We start from the raw sequence: 21049 nt of genomic DNA, 5'->3' as shown, positions 1-21049 counted from the left end.
GCCCGTTTGACTTGGTCAAAAGGTGGCGAGCCGGCCCATGGAAAGCCTGTTAACGGCATGTTCGCATATAGCCCATTTATAGCCCGCTAACCCAAGGCACGTTACGCCCTATCCGAATTAGGCCCAGTAGCGTCATCTGGGCCATCCAATATGATTCCAGCCTGTTTTCACTTCTGGCCCATGTATGGCCTGTTGGAAATATGCCCTAGAGGCAATAATAAAAGCATTATTATTTTATTTCCTTGTTCATGATAATTGTCTTTTATTCATGCTATAACTGTATTATCCGGAAATCGTAATACACGTGTGAATACATAGGCCATAACATGTCCCTAGTAAGCCTCTAGTTGACTAGCTCGTTGGTCAACAGATAGTCATGGTTTCCTGACTATGGACATTGGATGTCATTGACAACGGGATCACATCATTAGGAGAATGATGTGATGGACAAGACCCAATCTTAAGCATAGCACAAGATCGTGTAGTTCGTTTTGCTAGAGCTTTTTCAATGTCAAGTATCTCTTCCTTCGACCATGAGATCGTGTAACTCCCGGATACCGTAAGAGTGCTTTGGGTGTACCAAACGTCACAACGTAACTGGGTGATTATAAAGGTGCACTAGAGGTATCTCTGAAAGTGTCTGTTGGGTTGACACGAATCGAGACTGGGATTTGTCACTCCGTATGACGGGGAGGTATCTCTGGGCCCACTCGGTAATGCATCATCATAATGAGCTCAAAGTGGTTAAGTGGTTAGTCATGGGATCATGCATTACGGTACGAGTAAAGTGACTTGCCGGTAACGAGACTGAACGAGGTATTGGGATACCGACGATCGAGTCTCGGGCAAGTAACGTACCGATTGACAAAGGGAATTGCATACGGGGTTTGATCGAATCCTCGACATCGTGGTTCATCCGATGACATCATCGAGGAGCATGTGGGAGCCAACATGGGTATCCAGATCCCGCTGTTGGTTATTGCCCGAGAGCCGTCTCGGTCATGACTACGTGTCTCCCGAACCCGTAGGGTCTACACACTTAAGGTTCGGTGATGCTAGGGTTGTATGAATATGAGTATGCAGCAAACCGAATGTTGTTCGGAGTCCCGGATGAGATCCCGGACGTCACGAGGAGTTCCGGAATGGTCCGGAGGTAAAGATTTATATATAGGAAGTCTTATTTTGGTCGCCGGAAAAGTTTCGCACTTTATCGGTATTGTACCGGGAGTGCCGAAAGGGGTCCGGGGGTCCACCGGGGGGGGGGGGTCCACCTGCCCCGGGGGGCCACATGGGCTGTAGGGGGTGCGCCTTGGCCCATATGGGCCAAGGGCACCAGCCCTTAAAGGCCCATGCGCCTAGAGATAAGAGAGAGGGGAGAGTCCTAAATGGGGAAGGCACCTCCGGGGTGCCTTGGGGAGGAAGGACTCCTCCCCCCCTCTTGGCCGCACCCCTTACTTGGAGGAAGGGTCAAGGCTGCGCCCCCCCTCTCCCTTACCCCTATATAAAGGGAGGGGAGGGAGGGGCATCCGCACCAATAAGCCCTGGCGCCTCCCTCCTCCCTGCAACACCTCCTCCTCCTCCCGTAGTTGCTTAGCGAAGCCCTGCCGGAGTTCTGCTGCATCCACCACCACGCCGTCGTGCTGCTGGATCTTCATCAACCTCTCCTTCCCCCTTGCTGGATCAAGAAGGAGGAGACGTCATCCGCTCCGTACGTGTGTTGAACGCGGAGGTGTTGTCCGTTCGGCACTAGGTCATCGGTGATCTGAATCACGGCGAGTACGACTCCATCAACCCCGTTCCATTGAACGCTTCCGCACGCGATCTACAAGTGGTATGTAGATGCAAACTCACTCCCTTGACTCGTTGCTAGATGAACTCATAGATGGATCTTGGTGAAACCGTAGGAAAATTTTAATTTTCTGCAACGTTCCCCAACAGTGGCATCATGAGCTAGGTCTATGTGTAGTTCTCTTTGCACGAGTAGAACACAATTTTGTTGTGGGCGTGGATCTTGTCAACTTGCTTGCCTCTACTAGTCTTTTCTTGCTTCAGCGGTATTGTGGGATGAAGCGGCCCGGACCAACCTTACACGTACGCTTACGTGAGACCGGTTCCACCGACTGACATGCACTAGTTGCATAAGGTGGCTGGCGGGTGTCTGTCTCTCCCACTTTAGTTGGAGCGGATTCGATGAAAAGGGCCCTTATGAAGGGTAAATAGAAGTTGACAAAATCATGTTGTGGTTATTCGTAGGTAAGAAAACGTTCTTGCTAGAACCCAATTGCAGCCACGTAAAAGATGCAACAACAATTAGAGGACGTCTAACTTGTTTTTGCAGCGATTGATCATGTGATGTGATATGGCCAGAAGTTGTGATGAATGTTGAATTGTGATGTATGAGATCATGTTCTTGTAATAGGATTCACGACTTGCATGTCGATGAGTATGACAACCGGCAGGAGCCATAGGAGTTGTCTTTATTTTTTGTATGACCTGCGTGTCATTGAAGAATGCCATGTAACTTACTTTACTTTGTTGCTAAACACGTTAGCCATAGAAGTAGAAGTAGTCATTGGCGTGACAACTTCATGAAGACATGATGATGGAGATCATGATGATGGAGATCATGGTGTCAAGCCGGTGACAAGATGATCATGGAGCCCCGAAGATGGAGATCAATGGAGCTATATGATATTGGCCATATCATGTCACAACTATATAATTGCATGTGATGTTTATTATGTTTATGCATCTTGTTTACTTAGGACGACGGTAGTAAATAAGATGATCCCTTACAAAAATTTCAAGAAGTGTTCTCCCCTAACTGTGCACCGTTGCTACAGTTCGTCGCTTCTAAGCACCACGTGATGATCGGGTGTGATGGATTCTTACGTTCACATACAATGGGTGTAAGACAGTTTTACACAGCGAAAACACTTAGGGTTAACTTGACGAGCCTAGCATGTGCAGACATGGCCTCGGAACACGGAGACCGAAAGGTCGAACACGAGTCGTATGGAAGATACGATCAACATGAAGATGTTCACCGACGATGACTAGTCCGTCTCACGTGATGATCGGACACGGGCTAGTCGACTCGGATCGTGTAACACTTAGATGACTAGAGGGGTGTCTAATCTGAGTGGGAGTTCATAATTTGATTAGAACTTAATTATCATGAACTTAGTCTAAAACCTTTGCAAATATGTCTTGTAGATCAAATGGCCAACGCTCATGTCAACATGAACTTCAACGCGTTCCTAGAGAAAACCAAGCTGAAAGATGATGGCAGCAACTATACGGACTGGGTCCGGAACCTGAGGATCATTCTCATAGCTGCCAGGAAACAATATGTCCTAGAAGGACCGTTAGGTGACCCACCTGTTCTCCCAGCACTGCAAGACTATTTGAACGTTTGGCAGGCACGTGCTGATGATTACTCCCTCGTTCAGTGTGGCATGCTTTACAGCTTAGAACTGGGGCTCCAAAAGCGTTTTGAGCATCACGGAGCATATGAGATGTTCGAGGAGCTGAAACTGGTTTTCCAAGCTCACGCCCGGGTCGAGAGATATGACATCTCCGACAAGTTCTATAGTTGTAAGATGGAGGAAAACAGTTCTGTCAGTGAGCACATCCTAAAGATGTCTGGGTTGCACAACCGTATGACCCAGCTGAACATTAACCTCCCAGATGAGGCGGTCATTGACAGAATCCTCCAGTCGCTCCCACCAAGCTACAAGAGCTTTGTGATGACCTACAACATGCAGGGGATGGAAAAGACCATTCCTGAATTGTTCTCTATGCTGAAGTCAGCAGAGGCTGAAATCAAGAAAGAACATCAAGTGTTGATGGTCAATAAGACCACCAAGTTCAAGAAGGGCAAGGGCAAGAAGAACTTCAAGAAGGACGGCAAGGATGTTGCCGCGCCCGGTAAGCCAGTTGCCGGGAAGAAGTCAAAGAATGGACCCAAGCCTGAGACTGAGTGCTTTTATTGCAAGGGGAAGGGTCACTGGAAGCGGAACTGCCCCAAATACTTAGCAGATAAGAAGGCCGGCAACAACAAAGGTATATTTGATATACATGTAATTGATGTGTACCTTACCAGTACTCGTAGTAACTCCTGGGTATTTGATACCGGTGCCGTTGCTCATATTTGTAACTCACAACAGGAGCTGCGGAATAAGTGGAGACTGGCGAAGGATGAGGTGACGATGCGCGTCGGGAATGGTTCCAGAGTCGATGTGATCGCCGTCGGCACGCTGCCTCTACATTTACCCACGTGATTAGTTTTGAACCTTAATAATTGTTATTTAGTGCCAAGTTTGAGCATGAACATTGTATCTGGATCTCGTTTAATATGAGATGGCTACTCATTTAAGTCTGAGAATAATGGTTGTTCGATTTATATGAGAGATATGTTTTATGGTCATGCTCCAATGGTCAATGGTTTATTCTTAATGAATCTCGAGCGTAATATTACACATGTTCATAGTGTGGATGCCAAAAGATGTAAAGTTGATAACGATAGTCCCACATACTTGTGGCACTGCCGCCTTGGTCACATTGGTGTCAAGCGCATGAAGAAGCTCCATGCTGATGGACTTTTGGAGTCTCTTGATTATGAATCGTTTGACACATGCGAACCATGCCTCATGGGCAAAATGACCAAGACTCCGTTCTCCGGAACAATGGAGCGAGCAACCAACTTGTTGGAAATCATACATACCGATGTGTGCGGTCCAATGAGCGTTGAGGCTCGCGGAGGACATCGTTATGTTCTCACTCTCACTGATGACTTGAGTAGATATGGGTATGTCTACTTAATGAAACACAAGTCTGAGACCTTTGAAAAGTTCAAGGAATTTCAAAGTGAAGTAGAGAATCAACGTGACCGAAAAATAAAGTTCCTACGATCAGATCGTGGAGGAGAATATTTAAGTCATGAATTTGTCACACACTTAAGGAAATGTGGAATCATTTCACAACTCACGCCGCATGGAACACCTCAGCGAAACGGTGTGTCCGAACGTCGTAATCGCACTCTATTGGATATGGTGCGGTCTATGATGTCTCTTACCGATTTACCGCTATCATTTTGGGGATACGCTCTAGAGACAGCTATATTCACTTTAAATAGGGCACCGTCTAAATCCGTTGAGACGACACCGTATGAATTATGGTTTGGAAAGAAACCTAAGCTGTCGTTTCTAAAAGTTTGGGGATGCGATGCTTATGTCAAGAAACTTCAACCTGAAAAGCTCGAACCCAAGTCGGAAAAATGCATCTTCATAGGATACCCTAAGGAAACTGTCGGGTATACCTTCTACTTAAGATCCGAGGGCAAGATCTTTGTTGCCAAGAACGGATGCTTTCTGGAAAAAGAGTTTCTCTCGAAAGAAGTAAGTGGGAGGAAAGTAGAACTCGATGAAGTGCTACCTCTCGAACGGGATAGTGGTGCAGCTCAGGAAAATGTTCCTGTGATGCCCACACCAACTGAAGAGGAAACCAATGACGATGATCAAGGTACTTCGGATCAAGTTGCTACTGAACTTCGTAGGTCCACCAGGACACGTTCCGCACCGGAGTGGTACGGCAACCCCGTCCTGGAAATCATGTTGTTAGACAACAGTGAACCTTCGAACTATGAAGAAACAATGACGGGACCAGATTCCAACAAATGGCTTGAAGCCATGAAGTCCGATATAGAATCCATGTATGAAAACAAAGTATGGACTTTGACAGACTTGCCCGATGATCGGCGAGCGATAGAAAACAAATGGATCTTTAAGAAGAAGACGGACGTGGATGGAAATGTTACCATCTATAAAGCTCGACTTGTCGCTAAGGGTTATCGACAAGTTCAAGGGATTGACTACGACGAGACATTCTCTCCCGTAGCGAAGCTGAAGTCCGTCCGAATCATGTTAGCAATTGCCGCATACTATGATTATGAGATATGGCAGATGGACGTCAAAACGGCATTCCTTAACGGGCATCTTAAGGAAGAACTGTATATGATGCAGCCGGAACGTTTTGTCGATCCTAAGAACGCTAACAAAGTATGCAAGCTCCAGCGATCCATTTATGGGCTGGTGCAAGCATCTCGGAGTTGGAATATTCGCTTTGATGAGATGATCAAAGCGTTTGGGTTTATGCAGACTTATGGAGAAGCCTGCGTTTACAAGAAAGTGAGTGGGAGCTCTGTAGCATTTCTCATATTATATGTAGATGACATACTCTTGATGGGAAATAATATAGAATTTCTGGACAGCATTAAGGCCTACTTGAACAAATGTTTTTCAATGAAGGACCTTGGAGAAGCTGCTTATATATCAGGCATCAAGATCTATAGAGATAGATCGAGACGCCTCATAGGTCTTTCACAAAGCACATACCTTGATAAGATTTTGAAAAGGTTCAAAATGGATCAGTCCAAGAAAGGGTTCTTGCCTATGTTACAAGGTGTGAGATTGAGCTCGGCTCAGTCACCGACCACGGCAAAAGATAAAGAAGAGATGAGTGTCATCCCCTATGCTTCAGCCATAGGATCTATTATGTATGCCATGCTATGTACCAGACCTGATGTAAACCTTGCCGTAAGTTTGGTAGCAAGATACCAAAGTAACCCAGGCAAGGAACACTGGACAGCGGTCAAGAATATCCTGAAGTACCTGAAAAGGACAAAGGACATGTTTCTCGTTTATGGAGGAGACGAAGAGCTCGTCGTAAAGGGTTACGTCGACGCTAGCTTCGACTCAGATCCGGATGACTCTAAGTCACAAACCGGATACGTGTATATGTTGAATGGTGGAGCAGTAAGCTGGTGCAGCTGCAAGCAGAGCGTCGTGGCGGGATCTACATGTGAAGCGGAGTACATGGCAGCCTCGGAGGCAGCGCATGAAGCAATTTGGGTGAAGGAGTTCATCACCGACCTAGGAGTCATACCCAATACGTCGGGGCCAATCAAACTCTTCTATGACAACACTGGAGCTATTGCCCTTGCCAAGGAGCCCAGGTTTCACAAGAAGACTAGGCACATCAAGCGTCTTTTCAACTCCATCCGTGAAAATGTTCAAGATGGAGACATAGAAATTTGCAAAGTACATACGGATATGAATGTCGCAGATCCGTTGACTAAACCTCTCTCGCGAGCAAAACATGATCAACACCAGAACTCTATGGGTGTTCGATTCTTCACAATGTAACTAGATTATTGACTCTAGTGCAAGTGGGAGACTGTTGGAAATATGCCCTAGAGGCAATAATAAAAGCATTATTATTATATTTCCTTGTTCATGATAATTGTCTTTTATTCATGCTATAACTGTATTATCCGAAAATCATAATACATGTGTGAATACATAGGCCATAACATGTCCCTAGTAAGCCTCTAGTTGACTAGCTCGTTGGTCAACAGATAGTCATGGTTTCCTGACGATGGACATTGGATGTCATTGACAATGGGATCACATCATTAGGAGAATGATGTGATGGACAAGACCCAATCTTAAGCATAGCACAAGATCGTGTAGTTCCTTTTGCTAGAGCTTTTTCAATGTCAAGTATCTCTTCCTTCGACCATGAGATCGTGTAACTCCCGGATACCGTAAGAGTGCTTTGGGTGTACCAAACGTCACAACGTAACTGGGTGATTATAAAGGTGCACTACAGGTATCTCCGAAAGTGTCTGTTGGGTTGACACGAATCGAGACTGGGATTTGTCACTCCGTATGACGGAGAGGTATCTCTGGGCCCACTCGGTAATGCATCATCATAATGAGCTCAAAGTGGTTAAGTGGTTAGTCACGGGATCATGCATTACGGTACGAGTAAAGTGACTTGCCGGTAACGAGACTGAACGAGGTATTGGGATACCGACGATCGAGTCTCGGGCAAGTAACGTACCGATTGACAAAGGGAATTGCATACGGGGTTTGATCGAATCCTCGACATCATGGTTCATCCGATGACATCATCGAGGAGCATGTGGGAGCCAACATGGGTATCCAGATCCCGCTGTTGGTTATTGCCCGAGAGCCGTCTCGGTCATGACTACGTGTCTCCCGAACCCGTAGGGTCTACACACTTAAGGTTCGGTGACGCTAGGGTTGTATGAATATGAGTATGCAGCAAACCGAATGTTGTTCGGAGTCCCGGATGAGATCCCGGACGTCACGAGGAGTTCCGGAATGGTCCGGAGGTAAATATTTATATATAGGAAGTCTTATTTTGGTCGCCGGAAAAGTTTCGCACTTTATCGGTATTGTACCGGGAGTGCCGAAAGGGGTCCGGGGGTCCACCGGGGGGTCCACCTGCCCCGGGGGACCACATGGGCTATAGGGGGTGCGCCTTGGCCCATATGGGCCAAGGGCACCAGCCCCTAGAGGCCCATGCGCTTTGAGATAAGAGAGAGGGGAGAGTCCTAAAGGGGGAAGGCACCTCCGGGGTGCCTTGGGGAGGAAGGACTCCTCCCCCCTCTTGGCCGCACCCCTTCCTTGGAGGAAGGGGCAAGGCTGCGCCCCCCTCCCTTACCCCTATATAAAGGGAGGGGAGGGAGGGGCAGCCGCACCAATAAGCCCTGGCGCCTCCCTCCTCCCTGCAACACCTCCTCCTCCTACCGTAGTTGCTTAGCGAAGCCCTGCCGGAGTTCTGCTGCATCCACCACCACGCCGTCGTGCTGCTGGATCTTCATCAACCTCTCCTTCCCCCTTGCTGGATCAAGAAGGAGGAGACGTCATCCGCTCCATACATGTGTTGAACGCGGAGGTGCTGTCCGTTCGACACTAGGTCATCGGTGATCTGAATCACGGCGAGTACGACTCCATCAACCCCATTCCATTGAACGCTTCCGCACGTGATCTACAAGTGGTATGTAGATGCAAACTCACTCCCTTGACTCGTTGCTATATGAACTCATAGATGGATCTTGGTGAAACCGTAGGAAAATTTTAATTTTCTGCAACGTTCCCCAACATGGCCCATGACGTCTTTCGGCCCATATGAGGCCCTATGTAACTCTTGGCCTATTAACGGCCCATGGTGAAACTGGCCCGTAATGAACAGTGTATCACTTTACACCCATTAACGGCCCGTGGTGAAACTGGCCCGTAATGAACAGTGTATCACTTTATACCCATTAATGGCCCGCTATTCCATTGGGCCGTTTCCAGCCCATGTTATCTTTCGGCCTTCTCAGAGCCCATTTATTCTTGGGCTCATTTCTAGCATTCGTTTACTTACGGCCCGTTACTGTCATTTTCTACTTGTGGGCCAAATTCAGCCCGTGGTTATAGTCGGGCCGTTTGTGGTCCGTTAATACGTTGGGCCGTTTTCATAGCTTCATCAAATACGGCCTATTAACGATGGCCCGATATGGTCGGCCCATGAACGGACGATTCCAACTCTAGCCCGTTTACGGCCATAATGCAGCCTGTTATTGGCCCATGTTTGGCCAATCGATCATACGGCCCGTATAAGGCCCATTGATGATACGGCCCATAGAAGGCCCATTGTTTCTACGGCCCGTAGAGGGCCTACTATTTCTACGGCCCGTAGAAGGCCCACTGTTTCTACGGCCCGTAGGAGACCTAGTGTCACTACAGTAAATATTAGCCCATGGTTATTGTGGCCTAGTTTCAAAAAATAGGTTATTGCAGCCACTAGCAAACCATGGAAAAAGAACTGCACTGACTACAAGCAAACAAATAAACAAGACAACAAGGAAATAAATAAGCAAGCAACTTATGCTAGGCTATGACGGCTATTACACATATTACATCCACCGGGCATCAAAGTTCGCCACGAGTGCAAATATAGGGAACAAAGCGGCATATAAACGCCGCAGCAAAACAAGTCCAGAACTGAAACCACTTCAGAAGAGTTCAATAAACAATATCATGGGTACCCATAATGCTGGCAAGATGCTTAGCAAGCTTATTAACTTTCTCTTGTTTGGCGCTTAAATTCTCCAGCGCTTGCTATTGCACAAGAAAGTACGCATCTGAATTCTGTAGGGACTTCCTCAGTCCTTCGGCTTCTTGCCGCAGCACAGCTGACTGATGCCTTTCAACTTGTAGCTGAGACTGAAGAAGCCAAAGTGATTCAGGCAGCGAGTTCGAAGAGCTTGTGCCAACGGTACTGGCCAGTAACTCGAACACTACATCAACGCAGGACTGTGGGGTTTTCTCACTGTCTACAAGATCGTTTTTATCACCTTTCTTGGAGACCAACAAGGTTGTCTCACTATCTTGAACCTTATCTGCATTACTTTCTCTACCATTGCATAGTGGGGTGCTCTTCTCCAATATTCTGTTTGCATACTACAAGACAAACAAGCAGACACATAACAGGTTTAGCTTGTAGTATACGAAACTCATTTTGGTAGACCGGTTCAGTAGTAAGGTGGACAGGATAACAGCATGAAACAAACATATATCTATGTACTGATCACTGTATTGTCCATATCATTCTAGTTTATGTTCCCTAATCAAGAAAGAGACACAGTTCAACTCATATATTTTTAAGACACAGTAGCATAGACAGAATATAAGTGTGAGAAACTACACATCATTGGCAGCACTTGTAATGTGCATCACATGAGAACATAACTGTTTATACAACTTAAACTGAAATCAACATAAAGCAAGAAGTTAGAACAACAATCCAGTTAAAGAAATAGGTTTAAAACATACCTGTTGCGCCATTGGAGTTTCAATTGGATACTTTAAATTCGAAAGTAGTTGGTATGAGTAAATACAGTGATGCAACAGCAAAGGAGTATGGGCCATAGCTACGAAATCTGACTTGAGAACAGTTGCTCTTCTGCTTTAAACATGGAGTTTGGGTTAGCTGTGGTGGTCTTCATGCTTTGGGCACTGCAGTAGCTTTACAAACTGCTCGTGTGGGGGTACTCTATGGTGGACGTGGTGCTTTGTCAACTAGAAGTGGGTTACTATCCGCTGGGGTTGCGGTTAGATGGGTTGTAGCTTGTTCTCTGCCCAACGGTGTAAGTGTGCAATTTGGAAGAGTCTCAATTATGTGTGGTGGGGCTAGTTTGTGGGCTAGTACAACCATGGTTCTATCTGCATCGACGGGTAGCACTGTCTTTTGTGAAGAACAGGTTTTTGCTCCCTTAGATACTTCCATCACCCCTCCAATTCAAATGGCTGATAAACAAGAAAAGAAATTGAACCTACAGACATTGTATGATAGGCAGATGTGGTAATTCATATATATGTTGTCTAACCAAACAGGACAGCATGACACAATTTCACATATATGATGCCTAACTAAACAGGATAGCATGACATAGTTTCAGATATATGATGGATAACTTAACATGATATAATGGCATAATTCAACATATGATGAGTACCTAAATAGGATGACATGACAAAACTATATGATGTCTTTCTAAAATAGGTTGGGATGAAATAATTCACGTACATGTTGTCTAAGTATACAGGATGGCATGATATAATTGACATAATTGATTCATATACTAAGCAGCTGGCACTCGCATGTATGATCTCTAAACTAAGCAGATAGGACTTATTGTGCATATGATGTCTAAACTAAGCAATACAAGACACCATATGCATCATATGAGAAATATAAACATTGCAACTTAGAGCATACACCTCAGGTGGGATATAGGACTGGTCATCTGTCTCTGAATCCTTCTCTGAGGAGATATATGCTTCAACAGGTACCATTGCCTGCTCTGAAGACCTTGTTTTCACTCCATATTTTTTCATAACCGGCTCAAATGGCTGATACACATGAAGAGTAGTTCAATATACACAGATTGTCGACAAATGGAATACGTAATGAAAAAATATGGCATGATATAATTCACATATATGATGCCTGGCTCCATGGCGGTGCATAATTCACATATATGATAACTGGCTGAAAAACATGGCATTGCATAATTCACATATCTGATATAGAAAGCAAACAGGAGGCATTCACACAAAGCATGTCTAATCTAAGCAGATGGCATGGCAATGCAAGACACCATATGCATGATATGAGCAATATAACCCAGCCAAGTTAGAGCATGCACCTCGGGGGGTATACGATTGGTCATTTGTTACTGAATCCTCCTCTGAGGAGCTATCTGTAACCAGCAAGAAATCTGCATCGACAGGTAGCACTGACTGCTCAGAAGACCTTGTTTTCACTCCAGATTTTCCCATGACCGACTCAAATGGCTGATGCACAGGAAGAGTAGATGAATGTATAAACATTGTTGACAAATGGAATACATTATGGAAAAATATATTGCACGATACAATTCACATATACGATGACTGGCTAAACAGGATGGCATTGCATGATTCACGTATATGATGCCTGGCTAAAGGAGATGGCATTGCATAATTCCCATATACTCCCTCTGTTCCTAAATATTTGTCTTTTTAGAGATTTCAAATGGACTACCACATACGGATGTATATAGACATATTTTAGAGTGTAGATTCACTCATTTTGTTCCGTATGTAGTCACTTGTTGAAATTTCTAAAAAGACAAATATTTAGGAATGGTGGGAGTATGATATAGAAACCAAACAGGTGGCATCCACACAAAGCAAATCTAAACTAAGCTGATGACATATAAGATGTATAATGTAAGCAATGCAAGGCGCCATATGCATGATATGACCATCAGCATGCCAGCTTAGAGCAAACACCTCAGGTGGTAAACAGGCGTGGTCGGTTCCTTCTGATTCTCCATCTGAATAGTTATCTTCCTCTGGAATACAATCTGGAAATGCAGGAGGGGGGCACTTCGCTCACCATGGAGCGGCGTCTGCATGACATTATATTCCCATGCAACGGTCTTCTCTTTTTCTCTACATGTTCAGTATGATTGTGTACAATATCTGACATGCATTATAAAAAAATAGTTGGATTTGTAAGGCCTAAGGGGTGCATGCAAAAATCAAGACTGATGGTAGAAAACGAGTGGATGGATCCAAAACTAATGATAGCAGGTAGACTATAGCTTCAGTTTAAAAAGATAGACAATGGATCATCTATTGTTTGTTGCCCACCCAACATGAACCACATAGAAGACCCTAGATGAACCAGATAGTAGACAGATACTATTCGTTGCTGGCTCGATATGAGACCCATGGGCAATTCAAAACTCAAGATTGAACGATAAAGTAGCAGGTAATAATAACCGATGTATAACGTAAGCAAACACGAAAGACTACGACCTCTCTTCCGGAACTGTGTAGTCCTCGGGTTCATCTGCTCAGTCGATGATGGTAATGCAGTTGGCGTGGCTGCCGGCAACGGGGAAGATGATCTGAGGCGGCGAAAGAAAGTCTGCAGGGGGGATCTCTGCTGCAGTGAATGCTTCTATCGGTGGTGCACCTCAGGTGGGGTGGATGATGGCACGGCAGGAGCGGGACATAACACACAGAGTTTTCTTTGACGCCTATCTGAAAATGAAGTAAATCTGTAAGGGCTCCTTAGAATTGGAGGATTCTATAAACGCAGGGACAGGAAAAACACATGAATAGGATAGGAATGCACGTGCAAAACAGAGCATTTGGAAACATAGGATTTCAGTCAACCTAGGTGTTTGGCTCACATGAATTGGAATAACATAGGAATGGAGAAACAAAGTGATGCGACGAGTGTACAACCTCTTTGGCATAGCCTTGTGGACCTCAGCACCATTGGGTTGGACGTGGAGGATGGTGATGATGCTGGTGTGACTGTCGGAGGCGGGGAAGAAGATCCGAGGCCTCTGGAAACGGCGCCGAGGGTACTGCTCCGCTGTGATGGACGGTTCCGTCGTTGGAGCAGCTCCGCTAAGGTGTACGGCGACGAGGCTGAAGCATGACAAGACAAACAACATTAATCTGAAGTAGGACCCTAATATCATCTGCAATAGATGATGTAAAATACATCACCAAAAGGTGCTAGATGTAAAACGCATCAGCCGCGCCACGGCCGCTCCGAGAGATGCTGTAAGTACTGTTCACTCTGAACTTAACTGAAGAAAATGAACTTTACAATTGAAACTGAATTTTACTGTCGAAACTGATTGAACTAGTAACAGAGCATTGCAATAGATGTTTAGGGCATTCGAGCACTAGTAGCAGAGAAGCAGTGATCTAAATCAGCAGACGCTTGAGCAGGGAACGCACTAGCAGAGAGCAAGTCATGCAGTAGCATCGTGAGCAAGTGCTAAAGCAGCAACTCCTGTAGCTGCCGGAGGTCGTGCAACAGCAGCGGCAACGCAAGCGAGAGCAAGAGCAGAGCAGCAGCATGAATGAAAGCAGGAGTAGTGCAGTAGCACGATCGACAGCAAGAATAGAGCCGCAGCGCGAGCGAGAGCCAGAGCAGCTGCAGCTAGTGCAGTTGTGGAAGTCGCCGCCGAGGAAGCAACGACATGTGGGAGAGACACCGTGGATGATGTGGCCGGCGATGGCACCGTCGATGGAGACACGCCATGTCTGCTCGGTATCGAGCACCGGCAGCCCCGTGAGATCGAATAAAAGATAAAATGCAGCGGTGAGTGCAGAACCTCCTTGGTGGCGCCGAGTTGGCCTCGACTTCATCGTAGGAATTGGTGAGGGTGCCGCGGTTCCGGTGGGGCAGGTCAAGACGGCCCTGTGGGGATTGAGGTGGCGTGATAGACGAGGCGAACGTCGGGGCAGCTCCTTGGAGGTGGAGGACGGGGCGGCTGATCCGGCGGGACGACGAGATCGACAACGGATCCTCATCCGGTGCGGTGGATGAGGGACAGTGAGCTGTTGCGGTGGACGACATAGTCGGGGAAGAGTCTCTGGCTGGGCGGCGGTCGGGAGGCCGACGGAGGAGCGTGGGGTTTCACGGGTTTTGGCGGCCTCAGTGTATTAATGGGGGGGGGGCGAAGGGGGAGGGGGAGCCAATCTTAGGGACGCGCTTGTCCGAAATGTAGGGTAAGTTACCAGCATATCCCCACCGGTTTTGACACCGCGACGTGGAGCTTCATTTCTGGCTGAGGGGTAGAAGGGGGATTTCGCATGTATGGGTTGCAGGAGTGATTTCGAATGAGGAGGGAGTTCTTGCGCGCGTTCAAATTTCGGGATAACAAGGCGCGGCGCGGGTTGAAGAGGCGGGAGTTTCAAAGCAGGTGAGACAAAAGATACTCGAGCTTGAAAATTTCGGGATAACAAGGTGCGGATTCCTTGTTCGGCAGAACAAACTTAACGTGTAAAATAAACAATTCATACAAGACACAAGAGAGTCATGTCCCCTTTTACTATATTGCTATAGATGCCATTGAAAAAACTACAAGAAAAATGTAAAAAAAATCGGGAGAACAAGATTACCCTGCACAGTATGAAATCGATCGCACTTCCCTCAACAACAACAAAAAACAAATCAATTCCCACCAAAGAAAGAGTCATGTCCCTTTTTATATGATTACAGATGCCATGATCTTGAATTTCAATTTTTGAATCCACATTATGTTGAATTCGAATATAGCGTTAGGTGACCTTGTGGTTTATAATTGATGTAGTCATACATTTTGATCTTCCATCATATATGAACATTTAATTCCACCATCTGAACATATATATTGTCATCTACCATATGGACTAAATTTGAATCAATTTTTCTTATTGGAATACGATTGTTGTCAAGTTATACAATAATTTAAATATTATCTTGATAACAAAAAACATGCATATAGCAGTAATCATATTTCACTATGAACTACATGTACCATACACTCTCGAATTCAAATATTTGTATCCATTTTATGTTGAATTCAAATCATAGTACATCATTGGTCTAGGTAGCGATATGTTCAGGATAATCTAAACCCTGTTTTCATATGTATAATTTTTGGCTGAATTGGGACAAGTTTTGGTATAAGCTTCTTGCAAAACCGGATATTCTCTCAACAAGCCTCGTGGTTCCGAGAGGGAACGTGTCACCTTTGTGTGCGAAATGATATACGCTGCCTCCCCCTGATTTTATTTACAAAGGCAACATAGAACTATATGAGTGCCCTGTTAAATTTTGGAATTATTTCGGGTTCATTTGGCCTTTTTATACATTAATTGAGTTTCTGGACTTTTAATGTGCATATTGTAAATATGAATTGCATGCACATGCTCCGGTGCACCAAAGTGGGTTGAAAAATCACATGTGTGTCCTTGGTTGAATTTCTAGGTCCCATGTAAGAAATGAGAATGAAATTCAAACATCTGGGCGTCATGACTCGGCCGAGAACATCGAGAAACTTAGATTTTAAATTCATGTAAATCCAAAACTCGCGTGGAAATCATTAAACTTGGCATGGTGTCATGTCATGGCACTAACATGTTGTGGTAAAAAATTGGGCCGATTTGGAAGCTCGTGGTTCTAACAGGGAACGTGCCACCTTTGAGTGTGAAACGGTATACGCTGCCCCCTTGAGTTTCTTAACAAAGGCAACATAGAACTACATTAGTGCCCTGTTAAATTTTGGAATTATTCCGGTTTCGTTTTTCGTTTTTTTACATTAATTGAGTTCCTGGTCATTTAATGTGCATAATTCAAATTTGAACGACAAGCACATGCACTCGTGCACTAAAGTTGGTTGAAAAATCACATTTGTGTCTCGAGTGAATTTCTAGGTCCCATGCAAGAAATGAGAATAAAATTAAAACATCTGGGCATCGTGTCTCGGCCGAGAACATTGAGTAACTTGGTTTTAAAATTCTTGTAAATCCAAAACACATCTGAAAATCACGAAACTTGGCATGGATGTCATGTCCTGGTACTACCATGCTGTGGTAAAAAAATGGCCGAATAGGAACAGATTTTGGTATAAACTTCTTGCAAACCAAAGCTTCTCTGAAGAAGGCTCTTGGTTCTGAGAGGGAACATGCCACCTTTCAGTGCGAAACGATATACGCTGTCCCCCTTGAGTTTATTTACAAAGGCAACATAGAACTACATGAGTGCCCTGTTAAATTTTGGAATTATTCCGGCTTCGTTTGGCCTTATTTACACGTTAGTTGAGTTTTTGGTCATTTAATGTGCATAATTCAAATTTGAACTACAAGCACATGCTCCCGTGCACCAAAGTTGGTTGAAAAATCACATTTGTGTCCTCGGGTGAATTTCTAGGTCCCATGCAAAAAATGAGAATAAAATTCAGACATCTGGGCATCGTGGCTCAGTCGAGAACATTGAGAAACTTGGTTTTAAAATCATGAAACTTGGCATGGTGTCATGTCATGGTAGCACCATGCCGTGGTAAATAAAATTGGCCGAATAGGAACAAATTTTGGTATAAGCTTCTTGCAAATCGGAGCTTCTCTCAAGAAGGCTCGTGGTTCTGGAAGGGAACGTGTCACCTTTGTGTGCATAATTCAAATTTGAAATAAAAGCACATGTTCCAGTGCACCAAAGTTGGTTGAAAAATCACATGTGTGTCCTTGGGTAAATTTCTAGGTTCCATGCAAGAAATGGGAATGAAATTCAAAATTTTGGGCGTCATGGCTGGGTTGGAAACATTGAGAAACTTAGTTTTTTAATTCCTGTAAAACCAAAACACGCATGAAAATAATGTAACTTGGCTTGGTGCCATGACATGGCACCAACATGCTATGGTAATTTTGCAGTCCGATTTGCGAAGGCGCACACATTAACAATCAACAAAGTCATTTTGGAACAAGTGCTGTCACGTTACAGTCGGAAACACAAGTATTATTGAAACCGTGGGCGTTCAACTTACTAGTACCATTTACGTGCCGCCACGCATCCCCATTTTTATTAGCTAGGAGGCGTCGTGCAGGGTAGCTATTTGAGCACGAGAGGCGTGCGATCAGACCCATGCGCGTGCTTATCAGGAGGAGAGCCCTTCGACCTCCATCTGCCGTCCACCTCTCTCCCAAGGTCTCCATTAATGGCGCCTGAGCCTCTGTTTAATGGCGTGGCTATGTCTCACTCGACTGAGATTTAAGAGAGAAAAAAGAAAATCTGAAAGCACAGATCTTGATGTAAGATCCGACGGACCTATATAGCAACTACTGCGACTTATAGCAAGACTGATGAATATATAAGGACGATTAATTGTCTTACATAATTGGAAAGATCATTAAAAAAGCCACATGCAGCTATGCCCGAAATACACAAGGGCAAAAGAAGAAGGAAGACAAGGATCTGGCTCGCTGATCTCTACTTTCTTGATGCATTGCTGCAGGCCACGGGAACTAGTCCCCGCGGCGAGCAGCGATGAGCTCTTTCGTGTCCTCAAGACGCTTCTTAAGAACATCCACGGCTTCCTCCACCAGCCTTTGGCGCTCGTTTCGGAGCAAGTCATTCTCGTCCATAAGTTTCTTGACGATGATGCCGGTCCTCTTCAACAAGGCACTGGTCTCCTCCTGCTGGTCTGCACTTCGGACGATCTTCTCCCTCAGCAGGTCGCGCTCATCCAGGAGCCTCTCATTGCCCTCCCTTAGTTGCTGGCTGACGCCGGTAGCCTGTTCAAATGAGGCTTTCATGTCGTCCTGCAACCTCACCCAGCCGGAGATCTGATCCATCTGGCTATGGACGATCGCATGCATGCGCCTGTAACAGTCGTTGCCTGCCCGCGAGAAATTTTCCCAGGCCGCCGTGGCGCGGCGGGACATCTCTGCTGCTTCCGCAGTGCGGCCGGACTAGTCTGCTACATCGACGGCGCGACGGGACCTCCGTGCTGCTTCAGCGGCGTGGCGGGACCTCTGTGCTGCTACTTCCATGCGTCGGGACATGTCGGCTGCTCTCACAGCGAGGCGGGACATCTCTCGTGCTTCCTCTTCCATGCTTGTCTCTCCCTGGTGGCAATCTCTTGACCCAGAACTCACGCTAGCCATGGCAGACGCAAGGGAAGGATGGTGAATGACTTGTTTGTTTTTGTGGATGAGGAGTTGAGGAGGAATGTGCAGTCATCTTGGCATACTAGTATTTATAACCGAGTACTAATACGCTCCTAAGTGGGAACCCGTTTAGGTTGTGATCGGTGCGAACAGGTTTGCAATTCAATATAGCATGGAGTAATTTGGAATGTGACGAGACGCAAGCTCAAAATTTATTGACGGTTCTAGTTTCGAAGTGCGGCACTATTCCCGGATGGAGTAGTTCTCTTTCTACTCCCTCCTTTCCAGTTTTATAGGGCTTATCTCAAAATGTTAGTTTTTCCATTTTATAAGGCTCAATTTGGTTGTTCCCCAACACATGTTCAGATTCCAAGGTGCATTAAATCATTGCATGCAAGTATTAAGAGAAAATTGACCAATGCATGTACTTTATGCATGCATTGCAATTAATGCATTGATAAACATACATCTCCTTTTATCCTTTTTGATGACAAGTAGTACTTCTTACCGAAAGGAAGTTTATATCCAACAGACACAAAATATCCGTTCGACCGTTGGAAATTACTGATATGATGTCGAAGTAATTGCTGCATCGCCACCAAAACCCACCATTTCTTAAGCTAAAGTAGACCAAGGTAATCCCTATATTAGCATATTACTAAGATAAACAGAAGGCACTGTAGAAACATTTATGACGTGAGCTTGTCAATCTGAATATGGAGGGACACCAGCTTAGCCCCGGCCAGCAGCTTGGGCGAAACTGTCAAGAAGGTCAGCTCCTGCACGTTGACGTCGCCGGGATCCTTGCTGCTTGTCACCTCCATTTCCACCTTGACGGTGTTGGTCGTGCCTTTGGGCTCCCCCGGCGGGCCGTTCGCCCACAGCTTGGCCACGTAGTGTGGCAGTGGGGACGCCCCCGCTCTGATGCAGACGACTGACACGGCAATAGGCGCGCCGATGTCGAGCACGCCGCCGACCAACAAAAATGTGCGGCCGTCCTCCTCCGCGAACAGCAAGAGCCGTGGCTCCGACAGTGGCACTTGCAGCTGGAGCACCTTGCCGTACTGGATCCTGTGCACGGGCATGGGATGAGCGGTGCTGATGTGGTGGTAGAGCACCGGCGGCGAGCCTTCGTAGCCGCAGACGGGCATGGGGCATTTGCAGGGCGCGAGCGGACACACGCTTTGGTGATCGGCGAGCTTGTGGTAAGTGACGTAGAGCCCACAGCCTTCGTGCGGGCACTCCACCCTCACCGAGGAAAGGACGGAGTCCACCGCCGTGTTCCGCACGTCGAAGCCACCGCCGCGCTCGCACTTATGGCACTGCTACTGGTTCCCGGGGCGCTCGACGCAGCAGTCCGCGCAGGCCAGGTGCCCTCCCTTGCACTGCAGAAATCAATCGAACATCACATCAATCCAGAAACCTGCACCTTGCTCAATGAGCCGAACGGACGAGGTGTATTCGAACCTCATACACTGGAGGCGTCAAGGGGCGGAGGCACAAGGGGCAGTGGAGCACGGTGAGGTCCATCGAGACCTTAGAGAGCTCCATCGCCGGGTCCTATTCGGTCTGCATGATCTCCCCCTCCTCGTGCACAACCATCTCTCAACTTGGGCCGGGGCATTACAAAGCTTTACCGTCACATATTTTATACTACTTGAAGGTGCATTAAATCAACACATGCAAGTATCAAAAGGAGAGTCATGGCATGCATGCATGTGTTGTAATTAATGCATTGGTAAGTGCAAATAATTGAAATATATCGAGTGCAGTGCTTTGATGTGTCGCGTCAACTCGTACATCAATGAGAAGTTTGATTATCCTCTCACTCCCGGACTTAACTGCACCTGCCTTTGGTTGTATGACAGGTTGGCCACACACCTGTCGGGCCCACCTGTCATACACGCAAAGGCAGGAGCATCCCTCCCTCGCCCATGAGCGTGGTGGCTGGCAAGACTAGGAGAAGCTTTCGCTACACGCTCTCCCTCCCGTACGAGGTGGACATGCAGCAGTTCAATCGGTGTCAGATGGCCAGAAGCATACTGCAGTACTCCTCCAGTGCAGTAGTACTCCATCATTGTTCGACTTCCCGAAGGCGAAGAGCCAAGCGCAGCCCGGACGCTCGTGTGGCAGTTTCATGTGTAGAGTAGTCTAGGATAGTGTGTACCATGCCTGTAAGCTTAAAA

At 46.2% G+C, this 21049-nt stretch overlaps 1 pseudogene; it reads right to left on the bottom strand.

Moving 5' to 3' along the window:
- Nucleotides 1-19552: 19552 nt before the first annotated feature.
- LOC119301782 lies at nt 19553-20752 on the bottom strand (annotated as a pseudogene).
- Nucleotides 20753-21049: the final 297 nt, after the last annotated feature.

This window comes from Triticum dicoccoides, chromosome 1B, assembly GCF_002162155.2.
Source record: "Triticum dicoccoides isolate Atlit2015 ecotype Zavitan chromosome 1B, WEW_v2.0, whole genome shotgun sequence".
In the NCBI taxonomy this organism is placed as follows: domain Eukaryota; kingdom Viridiplantae; phylum Streptophyta; class Magnoliopsida; order Poales; family Poaceae; genus Triticum; species Triticum dicoccoides.
The sequence above is the reverse complement of the archived record's forward strand: the minus strand, read 5'-3'. Positions and strand labels throughout refer to the sequence as shown.